Below are 10,005 nucleotides of genomic sequence, written 5' to 3' on the forward strand. Positions count from 1 at the left end.
GGTAGTTTGGGCATCAGCGGCGTTCGTCGAAGCCACTATTTTAATAATCCACCCACCAGTGGGTCACTATTCGGCGGTACGGTGGACGGCGAGACCAATCCGACGGTGTTCGCCGGAGCCACTATTTTGGCGGTTTTGGCCATCGGACCTCCACTACAAGCGGCTCCATTGCCGAGCCACTGATGTTGGTAGTTTATTTAAAATATAAGTTTAAATTAAAAAAGTATGATGATTAGGGAAAATAATAAAAAATTGATGAAGAATGAATATTTTATTGAAAAGTCATGTAAAATAAATAAACTGATGTGGGTATTTTGTAAAAGTGATAGTGTAAAATAGAAAAAGTAAGTTTTTTTTTTGTGTGTAAAGTAGACGGAATCTTTTTCACGAGCTAATGTGGTTGCTCTAATACTGGGCACTTTAAATCAAATAGAGTACTAAAATAACAGTGAAGCATAAGGAAAAAGGTAAACAAAATTCCAAATCAAATAAGTAACTCATGATTTATTTGGATATCATTTAAACACTTAGCATAGCAACTTTAAAAAAGAAGAAAAATAAAAACACAAAATTAGAACGATGATAAGGAACGACTTACTAATGAAGCACCTTTTCAATTCCTTCTAGAACCTTGGATCTCCAGTCAAATCATAATATCATAGGTTCTAGCAGCTAAAAAATGTTCATAAGCTTGGATTTAAAAACAATGACAAGGATTTGCCACACACAAGTGTACAGGAATTGCTGCAAACAGGATTAGGTGGCAACAATTCATGGTGACACTTGTCCTAGTATCATGTGAAACACAAATGATCAGTTTTAGTTTGTTTTGTCCGTTAAGTTGCGACGTTTCTCACTCTCTAAACGTCAAACATGCATATCCATATCTCTTTCTCTCTCTGAAACTATCACACTCTCTCCTCTCTCTTCGAAATCATTAGACTCTCTCCGTCTTTCTTCCTCACTCTTCCTCCTTTTTCGTTCTGATCTATGCATAGTGAGGATTTTAAAATCACTCTCTTCTTTACTCATCAAGCCATCAGGATCCATTTTCTATCTTCTTCACCTCCTTCGTCCATCCCTTCTCTCTCTTTGCCATCTCACACATTTAAAAAAAAAAAAAAAAAAAAAAAAAAAAATTTTTTTTTTTTTTTTTTTTTTGCCACTTGCAAACGAGTGGGGGATGGGGGTTTTGAACTTAGGTTCTCCTTGTGAAAATATCCACAGCTTTTTCATTGCTCAAGTGTTCCCATAGACCATCTGATGCAAATATAAGGAAAGAATCATTTGGTTGGAGTTGATGCGAAATAATAGTTGGGGTGGCAGACATGATTGGCATGTCCATTGGCTCAGGAAGTCTAAATTTTGCATTAGTAAATCAGTATATGTAGAAGCAAGAAGCAAGAAATATGACTTTTAGGTTTGAATTTACCATTGGGTTTAAAGTTTAAAAATACGGTAGTTGGAGACATCGATTCGGCAGCGGTCGTCGGAGCCACTATTACAACAATTGGCCCATCGATGATGGTGGTACAATGGTCAGAGACACCAATTCGGTGGGCGGTCACCAAAGCCACTATTTTGGTAGTTTGGGCATCAGCGGCGTTTGTCGAAGCCATTATTTTAATAATCCACCCACCAGTGGGTCACTATTCGGCGGTACGGTGGATGGCGAGACCATCCGACAGTGTTCGCCGGAGCTACTATTTTGGCGGTTTTGGCCATTGGACCTCCACCACAAGCGGCTCCATTGCCGAGCCACTGATGTTGATAGTTTATTTAAAATATAAGTTTAAATTAAAAAAGTATGACCATTAGGGAAAATAATAAAAAATTGATGAAGAATGAATATTTTATTGAAAAGTCTTGTAAAATAAATAAACTGATGTTGGTGTTTTGTAAAAGTGATAGTGTAAAATAGAAAAAGTAGGTTTTTTTTTTTGTGTAAAATAGACGGAATCTTTTTCACGAGCTGATGTGGTTGCTCTAATACTGGGCACTTTAAATCAAATAGAGTACTAAAATAACAGTGAAGCATAAGGAAAAAGGTAAACAAAATTCGAAATCAAATAAGTAACTCATGATTTATTTGGATATCATTTAAACACTTAGCATAGCAACTTTAAAAAAGAAGAAAAATAAAAACACAAAATTAGAACGATGATAAGGAACGACTTACTAATGAAGCACCTTTTCAATTCCTTCTAGAACCTTGGATCTCCAGTCAAATCATAATATCATAGGTTCTAGCAGCTAAAAAATGTTAATAAGCTTGGATTTAAAAATAATGACAAGGATTTGCCACACACAAGTGTACAGGAATTGCTGCAAACAGTATTAGGTGGCAACAATTCATAGTGACACTTGTCCTAGTATCATGTGAAACACACATGATCAGTTTTAGTTTGTTTTGGCCGTTAAGTTGCGACGTTTCTCACTCTCTAAACGTCAAACACGCATATCCATATCTCTTTCTCTCTCTGAAACTATCACACTCTCTCCTCTCTCTTCGAAATCATTAGACTCTCTCCGTCTTTCTTCCTCACTCTTCCTCCTTTTTCGTTCTGATCTATGCATAGTGAGGATTTTAAAATCACTCTCTTCTTTACTCATCAAGCCATCAGGATCCATTTTCTATCTTCTTCACCTCCTTCGTCCATCCCTTCTCTCTCTTTGCCATCTCACACATTAAAAAATAAAAATAAATAAATAAATAAAAAACCAACCATCTCAAGCATTAAAACTAGCCAAAGCCTGCGTTTGGATTGCACGGTAAGTTGCGGCATGTTTTCGTTTCACTGTGCATGTATTGTGCGTGTACTGTTTGGATTGCACGGTAAGTTGCGGCACGTTTTCGTTTCACTGTGCATGTACTGTGCGTGTACTGTTTACGCACTGTTCATACACTGTTCACACAATATTTAATATTAAAAGTGAGTTCCACAACACTATTCACACATTTAAAAATTATTTTGCTACAGTGTTTTCAGCAACAATCAGTTTTTAGCAACTTTCAGCAACAATAAGTGCTATCCAAACGGACCCTAAGATAAATCTACCTTCATCTCAAGAAGCTTTGAATTAGTTTCATTCATCAAAAAGTACATTAATTTCAGTCTTGAATATTTTCTTGGCATCCAAACAGCAAGAATCCAAAATCCCAAAAAAATAAAATAAAAACAAAACAAAATCCCCCATAAAACCCAATTGAACAAATTGTTCATAGCTGGTTAATGTAATGGCCTAGTTTGTCTGGCGGATGATGCTCCCAATGGCGGCCATGTCATTTTTCTAATTCTCTAGAACCCTTCTATTCGTAAAGCCATATCCCTTCTAAGCTCTGTTGTTAATGTCCTAGCTTCTTATAAGCCCATCTTGGGTTTGGCTATGACCCTATAACTGATGATTATAAATTAGTGAGACTTGTGTACCTTCAAGGTTGCTCACATAGAACCAAATCTAAACCCCAATTTCCAAAAAAATTGCAAATATTGGAGCCAAAATCCTCATTGTGCATAGATCGGATCTAAATTTTTGGAGGATTCCTTGTTGCATGTTGGATCTTCAGTTTTAGGAGGGATTAGCAGCAAGATTTTTTTTTTTTTTTTTTTATGGGTTCAGGTGGCTGTGGTTTCTGATGAGAGGAATGAAAAAGGAGGAAGAGTGAGGAAGAAAGATGGAGAGAGAGTCTGATGATTTCAAAGAGAGAGGAGAGAGAGTGACGGTTTCAGAGAGAGAGAGAGATATGGATATGCGTGTTTGACTTTTAGAGAGTAAGAAACGTTGCAAATTAACGGACAATACAAACTAAAACTGATCATGTGCGTTTCACATGATACTAGGACAAGTGTCACCATGAATTGTTGCCACCTAACCCTATTTATAGCAATTCTTGCACACTTGTGTTGCAAATCCTTGTCCTAAAAATAATAATAATTAGAACAAAGTGATATACGTTTTAGTAGAAGTAAAAAAAAAAAAAAAAAATTAATAGGGGCTATAAGGGGGGGAACAAAGATTATGTGGTAACTTTTTGTTTTGGTTAAATGTGGGTTATTAGATTTGGGAAGCTTTCTTTTTTTACCATTAGATTTAATGCTTTCTAGGTGTCTTATATCTGTTTAAAAATGGGACGAATGAGAGAGTTTTTCAATGGGAGGTGAGCTAGACCCTATACTAATACTTTTTTGGTGCATTTACCAACTAGTAAGTGTGTGTTTGGCATCAACTTTAACTTTTTGTTGATTGTTTTTTACTGAAAGTGTTCTATGATATATTTGTATTTTGAAAAAGCTGATGAAAAATAAGATTTTAAAAAGTTGTGCATAAAAGTTAAAACCTAAAAGCTAACAAAATAAATTGGACACAAGTAAACACTATATATATATATATATATTTATATCATACATGTGCAAGAACAATTTCTTCATGCAAGTTCTAATAATAGCATGTAAAAGCATTGACATCAACTATGCAATGCCAAATGTCATTTTAACACACTGAAACTTACTTTATCAATTTTAGAACACCATTTTATAATACACTTTATATCACATCTCCTATTTTAGCATTACATTACATTAAAATAATTTTAAAGAAAAAACTCAACTACATTAAAAAAATTAACACCAAAAAAAAAAAAAAAACCACACCAAACCCAACACATATCCATCAACCCAAAATCCCACCACCACCTAAAAAAAAAAAAAAAACCACACCAAACCCAACACATATCCATCAACCCAAAATCCCACCACCACCGTCCATCACCCCTAAACCTTCCACCACTACCATCTGAACCCATCTCCAGAGACACCAAAACCATCACAAAGCTCATCCCAAAACCAAAACACAAACACCATAAGAAAAATAAGAATAGGAAAACACAAAGAAAATAAGAGAAATAGATAGAAGAGAGAGAGGGCGGCGGCCACTAGTTGTGACTTTGCTAGTGTACTCCATAGCCATTTCAACCATAACCTATATTACAAATCCAAAACCACAGCACAACGTACAACCACCAATTTCAACCTTAAAAACAAATCCAACCACAAATAATCCCCGATCCCAACCATAAATACCCATAGCAAACCTCAACAACCTCCACCACTACAAAAAACACTAATTTTAACCTTAAAAAAAAACACTGATGATTAGGGCTATCCACGGGTCGAGTCAAATCAGATTTAGTCTCGACTTGCATCCAACTCATCCTGATCGAGTGGAGTAGATCTCAACCCACCGTTGATCGAAGTGGTTGATGTTGATTGTGTTGGGTGGATCTGACCTTCAACAGGTGGTGATAAATTCAGTTGGATTTGTAGATCTAAAAAAGGCAAAAATCTGACAAGTTAACGGTAGAAATCAATGAAATTCCAGTGATATTTTCACTGGATCTAGCAAAATCTCCCCATATTTGGCAAAATTTTGCCAAATCCGGTGGAGATCTCATCAAATCTAGTTGAGATCTAGCCAACTCTACTTTCTCTCTCTCCCCTCATAGATCTCTAAGTTCTTCTCTCAAGATTAGATCGCACTCTCTTGCATCTCACTCTCTTTGTAACTAGTTTTATATGAACCTTGTCAAGCAAATACCATCCAAACCAAACTTGGTTTGAAACCAACTTTTTAGCTAGACCAAGTAATAGCCTCTCTTCATAATAGATTACGTAAAAACTTTTGTTGAAACTAACATCAAATTTCTTTCACCCAACATTTGCTTAGCGTTATCTATTCCGTTTGATTAAAAGAAAAAGGCGTAATTGCACTTTTAGTCCCTATATTTTGGCTTTTTTCCATTTTAGTCCCTACATTTTATTTTTTCCACTTTTAGTCCCTAAAACCAATTTACGCGTTCCATTTTGGTCCTTTCCGTCAATCAACCGACGGAAATTGCTGAGGTGGCAGCTAGAAGAATTAAAATATTATAAAAAATGCCACATCACCCTGACACGTCAACATCTATTTTTTTGGTAAATAATTTTTAAATTTTAACTAAATAAAAAAATAAAATTTAAAAATACAAACTCAAATTTAAAAAACAAGAACACAAGAACATAGACACAGAAAATCAAACCAATCACACGAATTCAATCACACAAATTCAATTAAAATATCACTTCTTTCTCTCTCTTCTTTACATCACACGGTGACTCCTCTCTCTCATTTCTCATCTTCCTTTCTCTCTCCCCTCTCTCTGATTCAGTGTCTCTCTCGGATCAGCGTGGACTAGAGATCAAAATCGGCAGCATGGACTGAAGATCGGCGATAGCAGTGTGGTGTTTTGGAGATCGGCGGCTACAGCCTGGTGGTTTGGAGCGGCGGCGATGGTGGATTCTCTCTCTTTCTCTCATTTCGATCCTCTCTCTCTCACTTCGATTCTCTCTCTCTCAGATTGGATGTGGGTTTTGGCTTTTCTATGAATTTTTGTTGTGGGTATTGATGCAAGATTCATGGTGGTGTTTTGGAGATTGGCGACGACGGTGTGGTGGTTTGGAGCGGCGGCGATGGTGGATTCTCTCTCTTTCTCTCATTTTGATCCTCTCTCTCTCTCACTTCGATTCTCTCTCTCTCAGATTGGAAGTGGGTTTTGGCTTTTCTTTGAATTTTTGTTGTGGGTATTGATGCAAGATTCATGGTGGTGTTTTGGAGATCGACAGCAACGACTTGGTGGTTTGGAGTGGCGGCGATGGTGGATTCTCTCTCTTTCTCTCATTCCGATCCTCTCTCTCTCACTTCAATTCTCTCTCTCAGATTGGATGTGGGTTTTGGTTTTTCTTTGAATTTTTGTTGTGGTTATTGATGCAAGATTCATGGTGGCGGCGGTGGAGGATTGTTGTGTTGTTTGTGGGGATGGGTTCACTGTGGGTTTAGGGAGGTTGCTACTGATGTAGGTGTCGATTTGGTGGCAATGGGTCTTTAGGTGTTCTAATTCTCAGCTTCATGGTGGTGGCAGTGGAGGGTTTCACACTTAATCCCTTGAGTTTTTGGGTTTTTGGGATTTTGAGTGTTTGAGATTTCTGGGTTTCTTTGATTTTATGATTTTGGCTATGAATCTTTGGGAAAGAACTAGAAAAATTGATGGGTTTTCAGCATGGGTCTTTCAACATTGGTCTTTGTTCTCTTCTCAAATTTTATTGCATTATTGATTTGATTTTAAGTGGGAAAGGAAGTTGATTCAATGGGTTTAATTTTGAATTCATGTTGTTGGGTCTAATTTTCTGGGTCTCTGTTCTTGTGTTCTTTAAAAAAAAAAAAAAAAAAAACCACACTAAACCCAACACATATCCATCACCCCAAAATCCCACCACCACCGTCCATCACCCCTAAACCCTCCACCACTACCATCTGAACCCATCTCCAGAGACACCAAAACCATCACAAAGCTCATCCCAAAACCAAAACACAAACACCATAAGAAAAATAAGAATAGGAAAACACAAAGAAAATAAGAGAAATAGATAGAAGAGAGAGAGGGCGGCGGCCACTAGTTGTGACTTTGCTAGTGTACTCCATAGCCATTTCAACCATAACCTATATTACAAATCCAAAACCATAGCACAACGTACAACCACCAATTTCAACCTTAAAAACAAATCCAACCACAAATAATCCCCGATCCCAACCATAAATACCCATAGCAAACCTCAACAACCTCCACCACTACAAAAAACACTAATTTTAACCTTAAAAAAAAAACACTGACGATTAGGGCTATCCACGGGTCGAGTCAAATCAGATTTAGTCTCGACTTGCATCCAACTCATCCTGATCGAGTGGAGCAGATCTTAACCCACCGTTGATCGAAGTGGTTGATGTTGATTGTGTTTGGTGGATCTGACCTTCAACAGGTGGTGATAAATTCAGTTGGATTTGTAGATCTAAAAAAGGCAAAAATCCGACAAGTTAACGGTTGAAATCAATGAAATTCCAATGATATTTTCACTGGATCTAGCAAAATCTCCCCATATTTTGGCAAAATTTTGCCAAATCCGGTGGAGATCTCATCAAATCTAGTTGAGATCTAGCCAACTCTACTTTCTCTCTCTCCCCTCATAGATCTCTAAGTTCTTCTCTCAAGATTAGATCGCACTCTCTTGCATCTCACTCTCTTTGTAACTAGTTTTATATGAACCTTGTCAAGCAAATACCATCCAAACCAAACTTGCTTTGAAACCAACTTTTTAGCTAGACCAAGTAATAGCCTCTCTTCATAATAGATTACGTAAAAACTTTTGTTGAAACTAACATCAAATTTCTTTCACCCAACATTTGCTTAGCGTTATCTATTCCGTTTGATTAAAAGAAAAAGGCTTAATTGCACTTTTAGTCCCTATATTTTGGTTTTTTTCCATTTTAGTCCCTACATTTTATTTTTTCCACTTTTAGTTCCTAAAACCAATTTACGCGTTCCATTTTGGTCCTTTCTGTCAATCAACCGACGAAAATTGTTGAGGTGGCAACCGGAAGAATTAAAATATTATAAAAAATGCCACATCACCCTGACACGTCAGCATCTATTTTTTTGATAAATAATTTGTAAATTTTAACTAAATAAAAAAATAAAATTTAAAAATACAAACTCAAATTTAAAAAACAAGAACACAAGAACATAGACACAGAAAATCAAACCAATCACACTGATTCAATCACACAAATTCAATTAAAATATCACTTCTTTCTCTCTCTTCTTTACATCACACGGTGACTCCTCTCTCTCATTTCTCATCTTCCTTTCTCTCTCCCCTCTCTCTGATTCAGTGTCTCTCTTGGATCGGCGTGGACTGGAGATCGAAATCGGCAGCATGGACTGAAGATCGGCGACAGCAGTGTGGTGTTTAGGAGATCGGCGGCTACAGCCTGGTGGTTTGGAGTGGCGGTGATGGTGGATTCTCTCTCTTTCTCTCATTTCGATCCTTTCTCTCTCACTTCGATTCTCTCTCTCTCTCATATTGGATGTGGGTTTTGGCTTTTCTTTGAATTTTTGTTGCGGGTATTGATGCAAGATTCATGGTGGTGTTTTGGAGATGGACAGCGACGACTTGGTGGTTTGGAGCGGCGGCGATGGTGGATTCTCTCTCTTTCTCTCATTCCGATCCTCTCTCTCTCACTTCGATTCTCTCTCTCAGATTGGATGTGGGTTTTGGTTTTTCTTTGAATTTTTGTTGTGGTTATTGATGCAAGATTCATGGTGGATGGTGGCGGCGGTGGAGGATTGCTGTGTTGTTTGTGGGGATGGGTTTGCTGTGGGTTTAGGGAGGTTGCTACTGATGTAGGTGTCAATTTGGTGGCAATGGGTCTTTGGGTGTTCTAATTCTCAGCTTCATGGTGGTGGCAGTGGAGGGTTTCACACTTAATCCCTTGAGTTTTTGGGTTTTTGGGATTTTGAGTGTTTGAGATTTCTGGGTTTCTTTGATTTTATGATTTTGGCTATGAATCTTTGGGAAAGAACTAGAAAAATTTATGGGTTTTCAGCATGGGTCTTTCAACATTGGTCTTTGTTCTCTTCTCAAATTTTATTGCATTATTGATTTGATTTTAAGTGGGAAAGGAAGTTGATTCAATGGGTTTAATTTTGAATTCATGTTGTTGGGTCTAATTTTCTGGGTCTCTGTTCTTGTGTTCTTGTTTTTTAAATTTGAGCTTTTATTTTTAAATTTTATTTTTTTATTTAGTTAAAATTTACAAATTATTTACCCAAAAAAAAAAATGCTGACGTGTAAGGGTGATGTGGCATTTTTTATAATATTTTAATTCTTCCGGCTGCCACCTTAGCAATTTCCGTAGGTTGATTGACGGAAAGGACCAAAATGGAACGCGTAAATTGGTTTTAGGGACTAAAAGTGGAAAAAAAAATGTAGGGACTAAAATGGAAAAAAGCCAAAATATAAGGACTAAAAGTGCATTTACGCCAAAGAAAAATTAATAGGTTTACGGGTTCGAAGTGTTTATAGTTGTGAGTTTCGTTTGGTTTGAGATGGGTTAGTTGTTGGGTTTGCAAGGATA

The sequence above is a fragment of the Quercus suber genome, unplaced genomic scaffold (genome assembly GCF_002906115.3).
Source record: "Quercus suber isolate HL8 unplaced genomic scaffold, Cork oak 2.0 scaffold_457, whole genome shotgun sequence".
NCBI lineage: Eukaryota > Viridiplantae > Streptophyta > Magnoliopsida > Fagales > Fagaceae > Quercus > Quercus suber.